Source organism: Canis lupus, chromosome 24, assembly GCF_003254725.2.
Source record: "Canis lupus dingo isolate Sandy chromosome 24, ASM325472v2, whole genome shotgun sequence".
NCBI classification, from domain to species: domain Eukaryota; kingdom Metazoa; phylum Chordata; class Mammalia; order Carnivora; family Canidae; genus Canis; species Canis lupus.
In genome coordinates, this window is record NC_064266.1 from 42,835,553 (window position 1) to 42,855,855 (window position 20,303).

Below are 20,303 nucleotides of genomic sequence, written 5' to 3' on the forward strand. Positions count from 1 at the left end.
ACTTGGCTTTGGAGGCAGCTTGCCTGGTCTCTTTCTCTTTATTCTTTGTGAACATGGAAGAAACCCGCAAGAGAAGTCATCGGGCTACCTGGGCTCCCTCCACCCCCACCTGCCCCAGGCCATTTGTTTACTCCTTTGCTTCATCTACAGACATCGGGGTCAGCTTCTGGGTGGGGATAGAACTAGAATCCAAATAGCAGCGGCCTTCGCCTCGCACCCTCAGAAAAAATTGCTTCCAAAACCCCCTTGCACACTCAGGCGGAGTCCAAAACTCTCTACTTGGCCTTTGCAAACGTGGGGAGGGGTTGTCGATTGAGGGGTTGTCAATTCGTCATCGCGGTCACCTCTGGTCTGTCCCCATAATGAGCTTGGGTTACGGGTCCTCCCGGCCTCTGTGGCCTTGACCCTTTAGGGTGCTGCATCCTACAAGAGCTTCGGGCCCCCCTGCGCTTCCACGGAGAGCTGTCACTCCCACAAGACGCACACACCCGCAGATTTTCCTGGGGGTTGGAGACATCACGAGGATTCTCATCCCAAAGGCACAAATAATATTCGACTTGCACGCATGTTTCTTGAGAGCTTCTCAGTCTGGTCTGCAGCGTGGGTTGCCCACCCCCAAGGCAAGAGCCAGGACTCTCAGGGGCGGTTCACTCACTCCTTCATTCATTCCTTTTACGTTTCTTCAGCACCTACTATGTGCCTGAAAGCCTGCAAGCACAGGAGACTCAGCCACCGCCCTCCCGAGCACCTGCCCGGCTGGGGATATGCACGGCCCCTGGCTGGGCTGTTGGAAGGGAGCTGAGCTCTGCACGGACCGCACCCCATTTTGGGAGCATGGGTGGGGTCACCCTGAGCCAGCCCCTGAGAGACTCCAGGCAGGCTGAGGCCTGACAGGGTGGCTTGCCGGGGGGAGGGGGGAGGCGTGCTCCCTGGGACCGGGTGTGAGGATTCTAAGCCCGATCTCTGGGTCCCCAGTAGGGGCTGGGCAGGTTCACCTGCGACTCAGGGGAGGGAAGGGTCAGGAGCAGCTCTGCAGGGAGGAGTACGGCCCAGGACTCCTGGGGGACCCAGGGCCCAGGGCTGGGCAGCTGAAGCCATGGCCCCAGGGCTCTGCCCCCCGGGGGTCTCCTTCATACTCCTTCGGGTTTTCCTCCCCTCACCTTCCTGACCCCCCCAAGCACACTTCCATCGAGGCTGCTGCTGTCTCAGGGCGTCTGCTCTTCTGTGTCCCCACAGCCCTCCGCGGCCACCAGCCTCTGTCTCCACCAGGCCCCTCAGCCTCTGCTCGCTCCTTCTCGTCCCCTCGGGCCTGCCTGGGTCAAACTCCTCCTTTTCTGGATTTGCCCAAATCATGGGTCATTGGCCAACACTTTGGAGGCAAATATCCGTGTTGATCAGATGGCTGGAAGGGGGCCGGGGCGGGTTGCGGGGACCGTGTTCAGGGGGGCGGGGAGTCTAGCAGCCCCGTCTCCTCTCTGCTCTGGCCCCGGGACAAGGCCCTCAGTCCACGTCGCGAGTCTGACTCTCATTCCCACCAGGAGACAGAGTGGCGACCGCAAAACCAGCCCAGCAGGGAAGGGACCGCCGTCCTGGGGCGACCGCGGCCACCCTCTACCCTGTGCAGGGCCTGGCTCTGCAGATGCTCTCGGAAGGGTCACCGGAGCCACAGTTCTTCCCAGGGAGGAGCGCCCCGCGTCGCCCGGCTTCCAAGAAGGGGCTGGAGAAGGCGGGCAGTGGGCGCTGTGCCCCGCGGGGCCTCTCGCACCTTCACGCCGCCTCTCAGCCTCCTTCTTCCTGAAGCGAGGACACGTCAGTAACCGGCCTCCTGACGATCTGCGCTCGACACGGAACCCCAGGGCAGGAGCGGGGCCGGGGAGGGGGGGCATCTAATCTCTGGAGATTTCTAAGCTCCTTTGTGCAGGTGTTTTGTCGTCTAGGAAGTGGGACGAGTGAGAGTGCTGTGCTCGGGGGGCCATCCCAGGGCCCACGCCATCACCGTGACTTCCGCTTTCTGAGTGGGCGACGGGGCTGCAGGTGGCCAGGCGGCCTGCTGGAGGTCCTGGGCTGCTGGGTGGCGCGGGGCCCATGTGCCACGCTGCCCCCAGCGCAGCGACACCCCCCCCCACACCCTGCCAGGGGGACCCGGAACTACCCCCACGGTAGCGCACACTCGGCACCCCTGGTGCGGGCGCTGCTCCGTACGCAGTGCTCTGCACACCCTGACTTACTCGGGCCTCACAAGTGCAGGAGCTGGCATGAGCATCCCTGTTGGAATAAGGGGAAATTGAGGCCCGAGTCGCTTACGCCACTTGCCCACGGGGGAGTGATTAGCAAGCGGCAGAACCAGGATGAGGTTTTCCATCCTACCCAAGCTGCGTCCTCTGGCTGAGGGCTGGTGGGCTGCGGGGGGGTGGGGGTGGTGAGGATCTCTCTCCCTCCCTCACCACTCCTCCCCATCCCCACAGACGACCTCATGGTCCACAAAAAACTCTCTTGATCACAAAGGACGTTCAGCAGAGATTAACAACTCGAATCGCCTGGGGGCCCCTTTGGTTCCAGATGCTTTTTGCTAATTCCAGATGGTTGTTTTGTTGGTGGTAAACTAGCGTCTTCGTGCTCCTGGCTTCAGTTTGCAAGAACAGGATTTCTTTTCAGTCCGAGTGACTCCTCCCCGGGTCCAGGTCACACAGGCATGGGGGTTGCCAGATGTCACGCAGCAGCCAGCGCTGTCCTACAGGTGGGTGCTGGGGCCTTCAGCCCCACAGCCCGGAGAAACTACAGGCCCTGGGATGTGCACGCTTAAAGAAACTGTCGCCCTAGCCCTTTTTTGGATATGATTTTTTTTTTAAGCTAAATGGGTTAGCTCAGGGTTTCTTAGGTGTGAACGCACCCACACAAACCCCCCGGAGGTTTTGCTAAAATGCAGATTCTGGTTCAGCAGATCTGGGGTGGGACCCGGGCTTCTGCATGTCAGAGCAGCTTCCAGAGACATGATGCTACGGGTCCCAGGACCACACTGGGAGAAGCAAGGGAAGAGAGGGGCCGGTGGATGGTGTGTGGTGTGCTTGCAGGGTGTCTGGGGACTGGGGTGCAACCAGATTCCAGAAAGGAGAGTCAGGGGAAGGGTCAGCTCTGGGAACAGGGACATGGGTGGGCAGTGAGTGGCCCACATTTGGCTCATCATTCAGGCCCAGGGACCAGAAGGGAGAAAGGACTGAGAACCAGAGGGTCAGGTGCTATTGACAGCTCCATCCCCGGGGGCTCACGGGGCTCTGGAACCCCTGCCTTCCCTCTGATTTCACAGCAAAGTGAGGACTCTTCAGTTTCCCTCAGCCCTGACACTGGCCAACAAGGGGCCCCAGGGACATCTTGCTCCACTGAGAGGGATCGGGGTCCCGAGGCCAGGCCCCAGGGGAGAGTACCAGTGAAGCTCAGGGCATCCCAAGGGCAATACTGTCTGGAAGAGACACAGGGTTCCTGGTTAAAGACTTTTTCATTTGGAAATAACTTCAAACTTTACAAAAAAGTTGGAAATAAAAAATAAAAATCATACAAAGGACCCTCATGTACCATTTATTGGGATTTACTGGCCATTGGCATTTTATCCCTTTGCTTTATCGTGTCCTCTCTCCTTCCCGATTCTTCCCTCACTCTCTCCCCTGCATCCCACCCCACACACATACCTGTGGATTTTTCTGAGCCTTTCAAGAGCACTTTTACCTCATACTGGAGTGTGTGTTCCCTAAGAAAAGGAGTGCTCTCACGTACAGTCACAGCATAGGCAGCAATGTCAAGAAAATTCAGGCGTGCAGTTCTTTGATCTGACCCTCCATCCACATGCCAGCTTGAACCATCGGCCCGACACTGTCCTTCATAGCGTTTTCCCCAGTAATGCAGCATCCAGCCTAGGACTGGCTTTAGCATTTGACCGTTAGAGCTCTCTAGCATCCTCCACCCTGGGGCAGTTCTGGAGCCTTCCTGTGTCTTTATGGCTTTGACTTTTTGGAAAACTATAGTCCCTCCTCCCTGTCCCCCTTTTAAAACCAATGCAGGGTTCCCGGGTTGGGATCCGTCTGGTATTTTCCATGTGGTTAACACCAGGTCCATGGGTTCTCTCCAGGACACGCCCCCCCCCCCGCCCCCAGCCAGCGCTGGGATGTTGATCACCCGGTCAAGATACTGTTGGATTCCTTCACTGGATCATCACTATTCTTTCTTCCAACCACACACATATCCAGCTCCTCACCAAATTCCCAAATCATCCATCGGTGACTAGGACCCTGACTGGTTTACTCCATCATGGTTGCAAAATATTCCCAACTCTAGCACCTTCTGCAGCTTTGTCTGCACTCAGCATTCTGCTTTAAGCAAGAATTCATTCATTCATTCATTCATCATCTACTTATTATTAGTATGGACTCATGAATTCCCATTTCCCCCCAATGGTTTATAGTTCTCTACTGTTCTTAATCATTTTGGTGTTCAATTGTCCCAGATTTGGCCCCTTTAAGGTGCTCTTCTATTTTTTCTTAGCACATCCTTGGTTTGTGGAATAACAAGCTATTTGAAGCTGATCTAGAATCCTTCTGGCCTAGCCCTGGAATTTACTGTTTCTCCGAGGAGCATGCTCCTCTTCACAGGGAATGGTTTTAGGAACTCAGATCTGGGTACTAGGGGGCACTCATCACTATGGGGTGTCTGTTTCTAGGCCTCTCTAGTAGACAGAGCTAAGAAATATCTGACATATAGATATAGACATAGTTGCGTATATACATGGACACACACACGCACGGCCACGTGAACATTCCCACATGCACCGCATATAAATGCATCTTGGAAATCATGTGCTCTCCCCATGTCTCCGTGCAGACCCAGAAGCTTGCCTGTCAGGCCGGAGACCATGCAGGGTGACGTGTCCAGCTACCAGCGTGCTCAAGGTCCCTCAGCTTTCAAGCTGAAGTCGAGGTCCTGTCTGGAACAGCTGAGCGGCTGGTGCCACACAAGCCTGCCTGTTGCCACCAGCACGGGACACCTCCATAGGCCGTCCTTGCTCAGGGACCCTCCATCGGGCTGGTGGAGATGTCGTCGAGTACACTGGAGCCCTCACCCACCCAGTCCTCCATCCTGTCCGTTCCTTCTGAAGTTAGTTACGCTCTGAGGCCCTGGGTACACCCAACTTCACCTCGCCACGCACCTCCTGTGCCAGCCACCTGACACCCCTTCTTCCCTGGTGAGAATCCCGACTCCTGCGAATAACATCACGTATGCATATGCTCAATTCTATCCTCCAGAGCAACTTTACAGTTGTGTTGCTCAGAGCCCCCAGAAACGTCTATTTAGGAGTTGGGGATACATCCAGCATATGTTCAGCCCCAAACCCTGGGCCCTGGCGCTGCCCAGGACCTTGGGTGTGAGCCAGTAGGGTTCACTCTGGCTTTCTCATCCTTTATCGTTTCCACGTTCGGCTTGGTCATGGCACTCGTTTGAAATCCACTTGAGTTCATCTGTTCGTTCCCTGTCGCTCTTAGATCCTCCCACCCCATTCTTAATAATTTCATTTTATGCTTTTGGACATGTGAGCCATCGACATGTTCCCAAATGTCACAACTGGACTGAAGGGTACAGCCAGTGAAGAGTCCCCTCCTGACCCCCACCCCCTCCCCCACTCCACGCTCCGGGAGGGGGTCAAGGTCATCGTCTTCTGGTTCTCTTGTCTGTGTTTTTCTTTCTCCGCGTGATTTCTTATCTCCCCTTTTCATACACGGAGGGCAGGGCATGTACCACCTGCGTCCTTCCGCACCCTGGTGTTTAGCATGGACAACATCTGGAAATCTCTCCTATCCGTGTGCAGCAGTCCTGCATGTACTGCTCTGCGGCTGCGTCATGTGCCACCGGGTGGAGGTGCCTTAGTTTATTCAACTCTGCGCCTGCCCGTGGGCTTTCGGGCTGCTTGCAATATCCTGCAATTGCAGACGATGGTGCGATGAACACTGTGTGCGGATCCATTTCCGTTCGGCAGGAGGCGCATCCTTCGTGTAAATTCCTAGAAGCGAGATGGCTGGTTTGGAGGTAAGTGCATGTGTCATTTTGTGTGATTTCACCAAATTTTCCTCCATAAGCACTGGTTCTCCCTTGCTGCACGCCCATCCGCAAGGTGAGTGAGGGCCTTTCCCCAGGCTTGGAGGTGCAACTGAGCTCTTGACCTTGTCCATTCTGGTGGGTGAGAGACGGCGCCTCAGTGGAGCCGACGTCGGCGTTCCTTTATTTGGCCTGTTTCATATTCAAGGGCCATTTTATATCTCTTTTTGTAAATTGTGTGTTTATGTCTTTTGGTCTTTTTCCTATGGTATTTTTGGTCTGTTTTTCTTGCTTTTAAAAATTTTTGAATTTATTTTTAAAATTTTTTTCTTGCTTTTTTTAAAAAAAATTTCTATGTACTTTACTTATTTATTTTTGTTCTATGTATTTTATTTATTTATTTATTTTTATTTATTTATTTTTTAAGATTTTATTTATTTATTCATGAGCAAGCAAGAGACAGAGGGAGAGGCAGAGACACAGGCAGAGGGAGAAGCAGGCTCCATGCAGGGAGCCCGACATGGGACCCGATCCCAGGTCCCCAGGATCAGGCCCTGGGCTAAAGGCGGCGCTAAACTGCTGAGCCACTGGGCTGCCCTGTTCTATGTATTTTAAATAATATTAATGTTTTGTCTCTGACACATATTGCAGGGAATTTCTCGCAATTTTACCCTTTGTCCTTTGACTTTGCCTATGGTGCTTTCTGCTGTGCAACCCCTTTTTATGTAAAGTTAATAAAAACTTTGTGAAACTCGTATCAAACTGTCATTCTTGATTTTTCATCCGAAGGTCTTTCCCTTCACCCAGCTTAAAGAAATTCACCCACATTAGAAGGAATTCCTTCTAACGGTTGTACAGTGTCACTGTTGCGTGTGGATCCCTTATCCGCGCGGAGTTACTCTTGTGTTTTCGGGATGAGGAATGGATTAATTCTATCTTCTTTCCAACTGGCTGTCTAGTTGTCTCAACACATTTATTACTCAGCTCGCCTTCGCATTGGGCTCATTTTTAATTCTTTCATGAATAACCTTGGGGGTGGCGGAAGGAGGGGGCGGTGGGGGCAGGGCTTTGATGATATTTCCAAGTGAAGAACAGCCGGCCTTTGAAGGTTAAGAGGCCTCTTCCTTCCACCTCCCTGGAGGCTGGAGGACGCTGGAGTCCCCACCCCAAGGGTGGTGTGCTGAGCTGGCTTCCTGGGCCACCAGCAAGATGGCCCGTCCTCAGCATTCCTGGGGACCAGGTCCCCCCGACCCAGGAAGCGCAACTCCCACCTATTATTGCAGACAGGAGCCAGAGCGGGGAGTACAGGCAGCCGTGAGAACCTCTGGAATTTCTGAACAGAAAGTTGTGAGTTTGGCCAGAGCCATCTGAACAAAATTTCCTTTGTTTGCATTTAGCAGATCAATTTACGGAGTGCCCTTTACCTGCTTGGACTCTGCAAGGTCTGCAAAGGCCGAATTTCATAGTTAAAGAACCTCAGCAAGTTCCCAAGGCACGAGCCCCAGGGGCCCCCAATACTTGCGGGTGCTGCGATGCTTTCTCTTTTGCATCACATTTCCTTGGCTGAAAGATTCAAGAGCAGTGGGCTTCTGAGCGAGGAGGTGGCCGGGCAGGCACGCAGGCGGTTGTCGCTGAGTTCATGGACAGCAGAGCTAAGCGTGCGTGTGCTTCTCCCCCCAGTTCTCCCCTGACTTGGGTCTGATGTCTGGGACTGGAGGTCGGGGACCAGAGGGGGCTTTCCTGCTGGCAGGGCGTGTGGCCGGGGAGCAGGGCTTGGTGACCAAGGCTACCCATGGCCAGGGCCCTGGGTCAAGGTGAGCAGATACAGCCCTAACTCGAGGCTCCAGGGAGACAACACTCAACCGTGGGGAGGAGCTGGGGGTCACTGCCCACCCACTTGGTTCCCTGTGATGGGCTCTACCCCACTCGCACATCCCCGAGCACCCTAGACGCCCTTGAGCCCTGCGCCCACAGCAGACCCAGCTGGTTGACTACCCTTGGCTTTCCTCTCTTCTCTTTTGCCTCAGTGACCCCATTCATGCCCCTCTGCTTGTGGGATTGCCTTTACAAAACTGTCTGCACGCAAGCCTTGCCTCAAGCTCTGCAAAGTAAGACTTGCCTCCTTCCATCGGTGTCAGCCTGTCGCACCACTGGCCCTGGGGTGGGGTCACACTCTGCTGTGAGGCCACCCTGGACCTTGCAGGGCCCCTGCCTCAACCGCTTGCAGCAGTCACAGTCCCCCAGATCTGGGAATGCTGAAAAATGTCTCCAGGCATTGCCAAAGGCCCTTGGAGATCAAACCTCCATCACTGAAGACTGCTGCTTAGAACCACGGCCAGAAAATTAACTGCCAACGAGGTCACATAAAGGAGAAAAGAGGCCCTGGGACCCTGGGGGCTGCGGGGACCTGGAGGGCAGCACCAGGGGGGACGGTCCCACTCCACCCCCACTCTACTTTCAAAGGAAGCTAGAAGCTGAGGGTCAGTGTCATTTTTTTTCTGATTCCAAATCTGAGCTGACCAAAGCAAACACGTGGGAGGACCTGCCTTGTCCCTTGGCTCCAGCAAATGGTCCTGCTTCCCCACAAATTCCCCTGGTCCTGAGACTGACCCCAGGCTTGCGGCCTCGTGCCTCTGTTGCTGGGAGCCCATCCATCGGGGGCCTGGGAGAGGCAAGCCTTGCTCTTGTTCCTGGAATGTTTCCAGTGATTTCCCGAAAGTACGGAGGTCCGGCGCCCTTGCCCGTGGGGAGGGAGGGAGGCCATTTCCTGGGAACCTCAGGCTGAGTCAGAGAGTGAGGCCCACGGGCAGGGCCTCAAGGTCTCGCTGGCCACGCAGCCCCCAGCAGGGCTGTCGGAGTCTAACACACTTTGGGGATTCTTCACCCCAGAAACACGGCCTGGAAGCTGCGCTGCTTTCGACAAGAGAGCAAAGCCCTCTCTGCGCCTCCCCCGCCCCACTTCCGGGCCTGGGGTACGAAACCCAGACGCCAGTCCCCACCTGCACCTGCTCATGTCAACTCTAGTGTGACACTGACACCGCTGTGGCCCCTCCAGGGAAGAAGTCACCGGCAGTATCGCTTGACTGCCTGCTGCCGACCCGGGGCCTGAATGACATTCTACCCCCGGACCTGCCAGAGCGTGGGCCCCAGCAGGGTCAGGAGCTCGGGTCCCGGAACGTCACAGCCTCCCCAGCCCCCCGAATGGCGCCCGGTCTGCGGCAGAGGATCAAGGAACGCCCGCCGAGGACAGAATGCCTAACCCCGCAGCTGCGTGTTGGGCAGGAAAGGCTCGGCCTCAGGGAGTGCGAGCAGCTTTGCCAAGGTCGCACAGCTAGCGGGGGGTGGGGGGGGGAGGGGTGCGACCCGGGGCTGCGTGGCTTTTGGATCCACCACCCTGGCCACTTCCCCGTGCCCCGCAGCAGGTGTGCCGGGAGGACCAAACGCCGAGCCGCCGTCTATTCCTGGAGCAAACGCGCACTGAGCACCCTCGGTGCAGGGTGAGCCCAAACACGACGGGCTTCCCGGCCTCGGCGGTCCTACGGCTGCTCTAACCGACTGCAACACACTTAGCAGCCTAGAGCCGCACGCACTGGTTCTCTTGCCGTTCCGAGGGTCAGAAGTCTGAAATGGGCCTGGCTGGCCCCAAATCAGGGAGCTGATGGAGCCGCCTTTCATCTGGAGGCTTCTATCTCCTCCTTGCTCAGCCTTGAGAGGCTGCTGCACCCCCTGGCTCACAGCCCCCTCCTCGGAGCTCGAAGCCCGCGGCAGCTTCACGTGGACCCCCACGCTGACCACGCCCTTCCTTGCAGGGGGACCCCCGTGATTGCTGCTGGCCTCCCCCCGGGTCACCCAGGAGCATCCCCACCTCGAGATCTTTCACTTGATCCCACCTGCAAAGCCACTCACAGGTTCCCGGGCTCATGAGGTCGTCTCTGGGGGCCTGTGATTCTGCCTAGAATCGCGGAACGTCGTAGCGAGCCTGCGCTGCCGTCACCGAAGCCCACAGAACGAGGGGAGTTTGAACACCAGAAACGCATTTCCGTGCAGTGCTGGTGGCTGGGAGTCCGAGATCAGTGTGGGTGCCCATGAGGCGGGGTCTGGGGTGCTCTTCCTGGCTTGCAGACGGAAAAGTGGGAGCAGAGAGCCCTCTCGCCCTCCTCTTGTCAAGGCTTCATGTCCTACTGAATTAGGACCTCATGCCTATGACCTCATTTAACCTCAGTCACCGCTGAGACAGTCACATTGGGGTTGGGGCTTCAACATAGGAATCTGGGGGGACCCACTAAGTCCACAGGCCCCCACGTCCACCACGGCCCCAACACCCTGGGAGCCGCATTCCCAGGCAGCCCTGCCCACTGGTTGCCCTTTACAACATCCCTCCAGGGGTGTAGGAGCTTTCAAGTGTCCTCTTTACTCCTTGGCCCTCCTTGGGGACGTCCAGCAGCTGAGCAACAGAGTGGCCTCGGTGACAACGCTGTGTCCCCACTGAGCGCGCTCAGGGACTTGCACGTACTGAGCTCATGGCCACGCCTGAGTCCCTCTTTGTTCTTTTGTGGTTGTTGGTATTTTTTAAGTGCTTTATGGCAAACGGTAGTTTCTTCTGTGCTAAAAAAAAAAACACTAATAAAATACAGAATTAAAACAAAAAAACCAGGGCTTTCCTCAAGTCCAGTGCGTCCAATAGAATATCCTAGGATCATGGAAATGTCTTTACATCTGCAAGGTCCAGCCGGTAGCCACTCGCCATATGTGGCCAGTGTGACTGGGAAGATAATTTTTTTTTAAGATTTTATTTATTTATTCATGAGAGACACAGGGAGAGAGAGAGGCAGAGACACAGGCAGAGGGAGAAGCAGGCTCCCTGCAGAGATCCCGATGTGAGACTCGATCCCGGGACTCTAGGATCACGCCCCGGGCTGAAGGTGACGCTAGACCACTGAGCCACCCGGGGCTGCCCTGGGAAGAGAATTTTAAATGGGATTGAATTTCTGCTCAAATTGAAACAGGCACAAGTACTGGTTACCACGTGGGACAGCGCAGCTCCGGGTGCTTGTGAGATTCCTGGGACCGTGAACACCCGGTAGGACAAACAAGGACTATTCCTTCTCCGGAGAATTTCTCCCCAGCATGTGAACACACCTGCATAAAAAAAAAGTCTCGTGCAAAAAAACCCAAAAATTTCATTCGAAGAGCTATATCCCCATGCCCAGCCTCCCGTGAGAGAGCAGGCTGGAGGGTGCAGAGAAATGCCAGGAGGGCTCAGGGTGGGGGGGGGGAGGTGAGGGTCTCTGGGCTGGCAGGTGGGTGATTGGGGTGGTGACTTCAGGGCAGATGACCCAGAGGACAGTGGGGAACTCACAACCATCATCCCTCCTGCCTCCCTTCCTCCTGAGCCCGAAACACAGCACGTTTAGTTTAAGGGGTTTTAGTAAAACCCTGAGCAGCACAAGTGGGGAAGATGTATAGAGGTCAGCATGGAGCTCTTAATTCCCGTGCAAATAAATCCGCTCACTCAGCACGCTCCGGGACATGGCACTCGGGTGGGGCACGGCAGACCAGGCCCCCGCTCTCCTCTGGGTCCTCCCGAAATCCTGGACCCCAGGGAAGGCGTTCGGAATGTGGGGAACCCTGGGGGAAGCTTCCGGGTGAGTCAACAACTTCGGGAAGCAGCTCCCCAAGCACCACGGCCTTCCTGCCCCCCCCCCAGGTGCAGTGCCCCCCTTCCCTCATTTGTTAAAAGCTAACTGCCCCACGGTCCTCTCCCAGGCCTGCGTGTTTGTTCCGCCTGCCACTCCGTCACGTCTTACAGAGACCGTGGGACCCAGTCTCACCCTTGGTGTGAACAGGGGAGGAGGAGTCCTGCCCTGAGATGGGGAGAGCACAGACCTTCACCAGATCCAGTGAGGTGCCGAGTACTGGGGCGGAGCTCTTAGGTGCGGTCACACTTGGGTCTCCAAATCACCCTCCCACCGGGGAAGAGGACACTGAGGTATAGAGAAGCGAAGCACCTTGCCTGAGGTCTGACCACAAGGGAGCTGCGGGACTGGGATTCTGGAAGATTCTGGAGGATTCTAGAGTCTGGGTTGTGCTGCTTGCCGCGTCCGGCACATCCTCCCGGGAGAGACAGATACCGCCACCCACACGAGGGGCTGGAAGAGTAGACTCGGGGCACAGAAAGGAGAGAGCGTAGGGGCAGGGCGGGAAGAGCTTTGGGCGATCGATCAGACGAAGCACAGGAGGTAGTTCGCTGCTGTAGGAACGGTGCGAATTCCTGAACAGTGTGCCCTGCGCTCCAGGGGGCTTTTGGAGTATCGTTCTTTCAAATTTGCAGCTTCCCAGTCAAGGGACACCACTGTTACCCTCTTGTTTTACAGGTGGAGAAACAGGCTCAGGATGGGACTCGATCCGTGAGGGGCGGCACAGGGACTCAAACCCAGATCTCAAAGCTGGTGCTTTTCATGGGCCCCCGCTTCTCTTCCTGGGTTGAGGAGCAGACGGGAGTGGGGCCGCAGCCTGGCCGCATCCCCATCGCTTCCGCCTGCCCCTGCAGTCACCGGGCCTCCCAAAATGCAGTCCTGTCGAGGCCTTCAGATCTCAGCCCCAACGGGGCCCACGGTCACTCTGACATTTCCCTCCCCCTCCTCGTGTTGACAGGCACGCACCCTCCGTCTGTGCTGGCACCGAGGACAAGAGCGCCCTGGAGGGTCCGTGCCGCCTCTGACGCCGAGGGGTGCTGTAGGGGTGCAGCCTCTGAATGAGAGGGTGGTGGTGCGACGGCGTCTACCCCCTTCCAAAAGCAGGAGGCGTGAGCCCAGAGCCTCCGAGGAAGGCAGGACACGTGGAGCGGGGGACCCGGGCCTTGTGAGGGGTGGGTCCCCACACGCCGGGCGAGGTTCCCAACAATCCTGGCATCACAGCCGGGTGGGTGCATCAGCCGCCCACCGCCCAGCCGTCTGCTTTCTCTGCACGCCCTCCCCTTGCGAAGACAAAAAAACAGGGTATTAAGGGCTTTTAAAAAAAAGACACGGGTTTAGAAGTCATAGTGACCTGAGCCAAATCTCAGCTCAGCCACTTACTTACGAGCCAGTTAACTTCTCTGACCTTCTTTATCCCTCCTGCATAAATCAGAAAACAAGGGTACCAACCCCATGTGTTCATTAGAAACAGATCAATATGTGAGCGCTTGCCCTAAGGCTGCGCACACGTCCCCACTTGTGCCGCGGAACGAGTCCTGTTTGGTCTCAGCCAGCCAGGGCGAGTCTTCTCTGCTTTGTCAAACGCTTGCTTTCCCAGCATCCCTCATCAGTAGGGGTAGTCGTGTGACCCGGTTTTAGATGATGAGAGGAGAAAGGAGAAATTCTGCTGGGGCGCATCTGGGAACAATTCTCTTCCTGAATAAAAAGACCAGATCTTTAGGGGAGAAGGTCTTTGGTCTCAGGCCCTCTTCTTCCTGCTGGGGATGCTGCATGCAAGGGCACGCCGTTTGGGGTTGCGGTAGCCACCTCGTAACAACGAGGCAACAGGCTGGAGGACACTTCCCTGAGTACATGAAGGGACAAAGCCTGGATCCTGACCCTATTGTTGAGCATCTAAACCTGCCCTAAGAGCACATATACCTGTTTAAGTGGATAGGTAAATACTCTTAGGGTTGAGTTTCCTATTGCTCGCAGTCAAAAGCATTGCTAACGCAAGGCGTTGAGGAGCAGTCCGGGAGCACGAGAGCAGCGAGTGAAAGCAGAGGGGCTCTGAAGCAGCGCTGGGTGTGACAGGCTGGCGGAGAAGACAGAGGGCATTTTTTCCAGAAGCGCCTTGTGAGTTGTGGTCTGGACCCCTTAAATATCCTATGAAAATGGAAGTACCTTTTGCTTATTTAGCTGTGTGCTCTGACTAGCCCGTACGGAGCCTTACAGAGCAAGAGGTTATTTGGATTACATTTGAAACCATAACTTGGATTCTTTAAAAAAAAAAAAAAAATCAGGACTGAAGAAGGAGCTAGAACCCAAAAAAGTTTACATGGTGATGGTCACATGCCTTATGTCAGGCCTTTTTATTTGGAATGATTTAAGGGGTATGAAATCAGTTTACTGGCAAAGAGACTAGAGAAAGGACATTAATGTCAGAGGAAAATATGCAAAAAGTCGAAAACATAACTCTCGGAGAAGCGCACAGTGAGAACTCGTGAGAGTAGTCTTGTTCATGGCTAAGCAGGATGATGAGGTTGGTTCGGACGCGGTAGGAGAGACCCATCAAAAAGATACAAAACCGGTTCATGTCTTGTGTCCCACGGAGGGGGGGGATAAACTGTGGTTATCTTTTCTATTGATCGCTAATCGGTTGTGTGTCTTCTGGAGGATCACTGTCAACTTCTCAATCTCCTATAGGTTAGCAGGTCACTATTCAAATGCGGGCTCAAAACAAGAGTCACGCAAAGTTGCATCAGAGAATCAGTTCGCTTTTCTCCGGGCATGTTAGACATGTTCTGGTTCGATTCTGGAAGAGCACGTAATAATCTTTCCCCCTCATTCCCAAGTTTGATTAATATCTCAAGACCATAAAAGGGAAAATATATGGTGATGCTCTGGGGCTCGTCAAGCCCTGAGGTCTGGTGCCTTACCTTTCATACTCATATACATGTAGGCACACACACGTGCACACACCTGGGTAGGAGAATTCCTCCTGGGTTGGAGTGTAATCCTGTTAAAACCCAGGCCCCATGCTGCCCGCTGATACATGGGTCCAATTTGGTTGCTACAGGGACGCCTGGGTGGCTCAGCGGTTGGGTGGCTCAGTGATTGAGCATCTGTCTTCAGCTCAGGGCATGATCCTGGGGCCTGGGGATCGAGTCCCACGTCGGGCTCCCTGCATGGAGCCTGCTTCTCCCTCTGCTTGTGTCTCTGCCTCTCTTTGTGTGTCTCTCATGAATAAATAAATAAAATCTTAAAAAAAAAAAGGATTTCAAAACTTAAAAAAAAACATGTGGTTACTACAACCACAAGTCAATAGAAGGCAGTTGAGTCATTACTGGTGTCTCTCAAAGAACATCAGAGGGTCCAGTTCGTGACCAACAACATGACGATGCTGACCACAACCACTGGAGACCTCACCTTCTGAAAGCTCCAGGCTTCTTCAGACTCACTGCCTGTTGAGTTATAGGCTCCCTCCCGTCCACCAAATCCCTATTCTTTTCATGTAGACAAACTCGGCTTCTCTGGGCAGGGCCTCCCCTCTTCCCTCCTGCCTCTCCAGCCCTATTTCCGTCCACTGCCCGTCTGATTCTGCGTTACCAACTCTGGGACGTGGTTGGCAAGGGCTAGTCCTCGATTCAGGGACCAGAGGAGCAGGAGCCGCGTCAGGAGGCGAGCATCAGCTCGTAGTAATACATCCCACTTACTACGAATGGTGCCTGCAACCCTGAACCAAAGAAGGCTCGGGCGGAGAGACCCCTCTGTGCACTGCGCACGCACACAGACACACGGGCACGCATGTGTGCACACACGCACCGTGAAGCCCCAGGCTGCTTGGGGTCCATGGCCTCTCACTCCCACGGCCCTGGGAAGGGCCCTAATGATTCTGTGCTCCCAGTTTTATCTCCATCTTCTCAGCGAAGGCCTCCAACAGCGTCAGCATCAGGCCACTCAGAACGGCATCGGCCCCCTCCTTCTCCAATACCTGGGGAAGAGCTACTGTGATATGAGGCATTTGGGGGATTTCCACCAGCCCTGTCTTTTGGGGTGCACACGGCACCCGTTCCCGATGGCTCATCTTGCTCTGTCGCTGCCAGGCTATGTCCTGGTGGAGCTCTGGGGCCGCCCTCCATCCTGTAGTGACCAGGCCATTTCCCATCTGACGCTGGCGTGTGGCCCTGGGGGGCCCGACGGGGCCATCACAGGTCTAAATGACATCTTACTTACCCACCTCGCACTGTTTGACCTCTGCTTCCTGTCCCACAGCTGGGAGGCCCCGACAGCCGGATCCGGGCCCCGGCTCATGGGCCCTGTCACGGGCCTGACGTGCCTCCCAGCCTGCCCGAGCCCCCTGGGCCTCTGCCACTCACCGATTTGGGGAACTGGGGGCTTATCTTTAAAGAGCAGATGGAGAAGTTCTCATTTTTTTATTAGAGCCATCCAGTCTGCATGGAAAAAGTAATCTGCTGGCAGCTGCTAGAAAAGCTATTTTAAATGCATTTCCCTAGATCCTCAGCTGTCCAATGGGGCTGGGTTTCTCTCCCTCTCCTCTCCTGGAACACGGCCAAGGGCTGGTGTCCTGCTCGTAGCTGGGGGGCCTCCTGCACAGAGGGAGACCCGCCAAGTCTTTGCCAGTGTCTCCTGGTTCGTGGCTGTCAGCTTCCAGCTGGCATGAGGACCAGGTGCCTGGTGCCCGGAGCCCAGGACAGGCTCCCGTGGACACTCCGTGCCCACCGGCTGGGATCCTGGGAACGAGGGGAAACTAAGTGCTCCCTTTCAAGCCCACCCCCCCCCCCCCCGCCCATCCATGACCTGCACTGTCCTCCTTCCAATAAGCATCCTTTGAACTCTACCATCCCCAGGCACTGGCCTCCATGGCGATATTGCAGTAGCTGAGTGGATGAGGTCCTGTCCTCATGGGGCTCACCTTTGGTGTGGAGGAAGAGGGAGAAGCAGCCCACAAGTACACATGTGCATGGAGAAAGGGATCTCCAAGGGCTGTGTGGATGCAGCAAAGTAGGGTGATGGGATGGGTGATGGCTGCTGGTCCGGGAAGGCTATGTGAGCCTGGGGATCGGAGTGGGCCTCTCGGAGGAGGGACCAGCCAGCTGAGATGCAAAGGAGCTGGCCGTGTGACGACCCGGAGGGATGGGTTCCGTGCTGCAGGACCTGCACGTGTACAGGCCCTGGGGTGCCCATGGCTCAGGAAGCCCAGAGTGGCTGGAGGAAGGTGACAGAGGTGGCGTGTGACAGATGAGGGCGGGCACGGGACAGGAACCTGGTATCACTCTGCAGAGACAGCCGAACCCGAGGGGACTTGGCCTGCCCGTGATGTGACAGAGATGGCTGGAGGCAGGCAGCGTGTGCAGGACGCGTGAGAGCCCTACTGGCAGGGCTGGAGAAGCGGGATGGTGGCTCTTAGTCTGGGCTCCCCAAGCACCGACCCTGACACAGGCCAGGAAGCAGTTTCTCTGGGAGTACCTCCCAGGGAGCACAGGGCGGGGGGAGTGGGGCTGAGCAGGGAAGGGAGGACAGTGAGTGGAGGCCACTACTGTGGGCACCAGGTTCCCCTGCCCTGGCGACCCCGAGGGACTGTGCAGCTCAGGGGCCCCTGGGAGGAGGAGCCTGGTCTATGAGAGGTTATCCTCCTCCCAAGGGGCGAGGAACAGCCAGAAGGCTGATGAGAAAGGAGGAGGCTGGGGAAGGGGTGAGGCTCAGGATTCTAGGAGAGGTGGCCTGAGGAGGAAGCTGCAGGCCCGAGGTCTGCCTCCTGAGCCTCCTGAGCCCAGCCTCAGGGTCCCCGTACACTGTGTGCATTTCCCCCAGGGGACCCCAAGCCAACGAGGCCCAGGGCAGTGTTTGTTTAATAAATAATTAAAAGAAATAGCAAATCAAGAGAACCCAGGTCTAGGCTGCGTGCTCTTCAAACAAGACACACAGAGAGAGCCACCCTATCCTCCAGACAAGTGGTTCTCAACCCCTTTCTGGAGTGGTTGTCTCCCCAGGGGTGGGGGTGGGGCTGCAGCCAAGGGCCCGAGGCCAGGGACGCCGCCAAACATCCCACAACACACAGTGCGGCCCCCGCCAGAAAGAACAGCCAGCCCAAATGTCAATGGTGTGGTTGGGAAACGCCACTCTACTGGAAAGATGAATGTTCCAGAATGTTCCAGAAACACAGACTGGCCTCCTATCACCCGGAGACTGCTTGGCCTCGTGACCCCAGGGTAAGTCACCTGCTCTGTATGCCTCCCTCCCGTCTACCTGCAGCCAGGACACTTCCCATCCATGGTTTTCTCCCCTGACTCTTTCCAGGGCAAACAGAACCCTTACAGGAATGAGGCTTTATAAATAAAGGCCCGATGTTATTTCACTGCCTCGAAATCCAAGGGAGGGGAAAAAGGTCACCTCCGGCCCAAGGCTGAAAGAGCTGCCTCATTTCTTTCTGGAAACAATCTGCTCTTAAGCCCTAGCCAGGAGGCCGAGCTCTGAGCATCCTGCCCCACAAGGTCAAATCCGTTTGAATGCGGCTGTCTCTCTTCTTCAAAGAGTTGGCAGTCCCGGCTCCCCGAGCGCAAGCCTTTTCAGGAGGCGCTCAGAGTGACGAGGCGATTCAGCTGTTACCTGCACAGGTAACCTTCTTGGGAGGGAGTGCGATGTCTCCTCTCAAATAGATCTGAAAAGCCTCCGTCAGGCAACTCTTCCTAATTGTTCTGGCACTTTTCCCTGGCTTGCCGGGTTTTCATCTAAAGACGTCCCTGAAAGCCCAAGACAAAGCTGAGTCTCCCGGCCAACCTCACATTTGCTGACCCTGCGCTCAAGGACCACAGGCCTCGAGGGGTGGCTCTTGAACTGGGAGGATTTAAACCACATAAGGAAAGTATTAAACCCAAAGAATGCAATCATCTTGTCCCATCGGAGACACCCCGTCGATATTTGTACGCAGATAAATCATGCGTTGGCCAGAAGGATGGGTAAGGGTGGGAAGCAACGATAAATCATCGTGTATTTCTCCTTAACCCTTGTGTTCTTGAGCAAACTGTCTCCCCAGGCTCTGTCACCAGCATTGGCAGCTGAGGCAGCAAATCCCAGCCTTCTTTCCAGGGCTTCTGTGTAAGCTCTGCTGGAACTTCTAAATGCCCGGGTAGGGACTGACTTCTAAAATGCTCACCCCATTTAGCCTATGTGTGTTGGGAATGACTGAGTGGGGGTGAGGGTGTCCATCGTGGGTCAAGGGCCCCACCGCTGGGGTCCAGTGGCCTGGATTAGAGTCTGGCTCCTGGTTAGGCACCTGCTGTCTTGAGGCACTTAGGCAAGTGAGAGGGAGCCAGGTAAGAGGCTTGACAGCCTGGACACTTAGATGCAGAAAGAACAGAGCAGGAACCAGGGCTCCCATGCAACAGGTTTCAAATCCTGGCTGTACCCCTCTCTTAGGTGTGCAACCCTGATCACAGGACAGCTGCTCTGAGGCTCCGTGTCCTCATCTGTGAGACGGGGATCAGCCCTTCGGCTCGGCGACCTCATGCCTGCAAGAGTCCGCTCCACAGGCCTGTCCAAATACGCGACTGTGGGGCCGAAGCCCTGGTCTGTAAGCAACGGGGATGCATTCGCAGGATGGAGGTGTGAGATGCATTCCCGAGAGGCATTTTATTTCTGTTGGATGATGAAATGATAACCAAGGGTACTTTATGTCTCTCTCCAGGCTGCTGAGAAAACACGTTGTACCTAGAAAAAGTTGGCCTCGAGGGCCTGGGAGATGGAGTCCAGACCCACTTCCTGTCCTGAGTGGGTCCCTTGCATCCTCTGCTCCTGATGGTCACAGCTTTCAAATAAAAAGACTGAAAAAAAAAATAGGATCTACTTAGTTGGGGTTTTGAGGGTTTTTTGTTTGTCTGTTTGTTTGTTTTAAAGATTTTATCTATTTATTCATGAGAGACACACAGAGAGAGGCAGAGACACAGGCAGAAGGAGAAGCAGGCTCCATGCAGGGAGCCCGATGCAGGACTTGATCCCAGGACCCCGGGTCACACCCTGAGCCGAAGGCAGATGCTCGACTGCTGAGCCACCTGGGCATCTCCGGGGAGATCTTGAGTTTTGGTGACTTGATCTGGAGAAGCCCCCACCTGCACCCCGTGACCCAGCTTAAGGGGGTGGTGTGGGGCCAGTCGGTCACCTAGCAAAGGACAGCCAAAAGGAGTCATGGGCTTAAAAAAAAAAAAAAAAAAAAGGAGTCGTGGGCTTGAACACAGGAAGAACATGAGGCCCGGAGAGGGAGGACAGGCCCACGCTCACCCCACAAGCCAGGGTGCTGCCAGACTGCAGCCACGTATATGAAGATGGATTATTCCTGTATGTTCTGCGATCATTCATTGGTTCGCTCGCTCATTCTATGGAGGTGAGGGTGGGAGCGACAGCCCTGGTGGGCCTGTGACCCCACCTGTGACTCAGCCACTCATGCCAGGAGCCACAGGGATAAAGCATAACGGCTGTCCCCCTCCGCCACTGTGCTACGTTGGAGTGAACCCCCCCACGGCCCGGCCTTCC

At 55.6% G+C, this 20,303-nt stretch overlaps 1 long non-coding RNA gene across 3 annotated transcripts; it reads left to right on the plus strand.

The window, feature by feature from the left end:
- Positions 1-17,714: 17,714 nt before the first annotated feature.
- On the plus strand, positions 17,715-19,610 carry LOC112673420 (uncharacterized). Of its 3 annotated transcripts, none has more exons than XR_003144791.3 (5): positions 17,715-17,986; positions 18,309-18,391; positions 18,512-18,903; positions 19,194-19,379; positions 19,462-19,610. It is a non-coding gene; the product is annotated as an uncharacterized LOC112673420 (long non-coding RNA). The 3 variants fall into 3 exon arrangements; XR_003144790.3 differs by having other exon boundaries at positions 19,194-19,347; positions 19,462-19,590; XR_004809081.2 differs by lacking the exon at positions 18,309-18,391 and having other exon boundaries at positions 18,811-18,903; positions 19,194-19,347; positions 19,462-19,590.
- Positions 19,611-20,303: the final 693 nt, after the last annotated feature.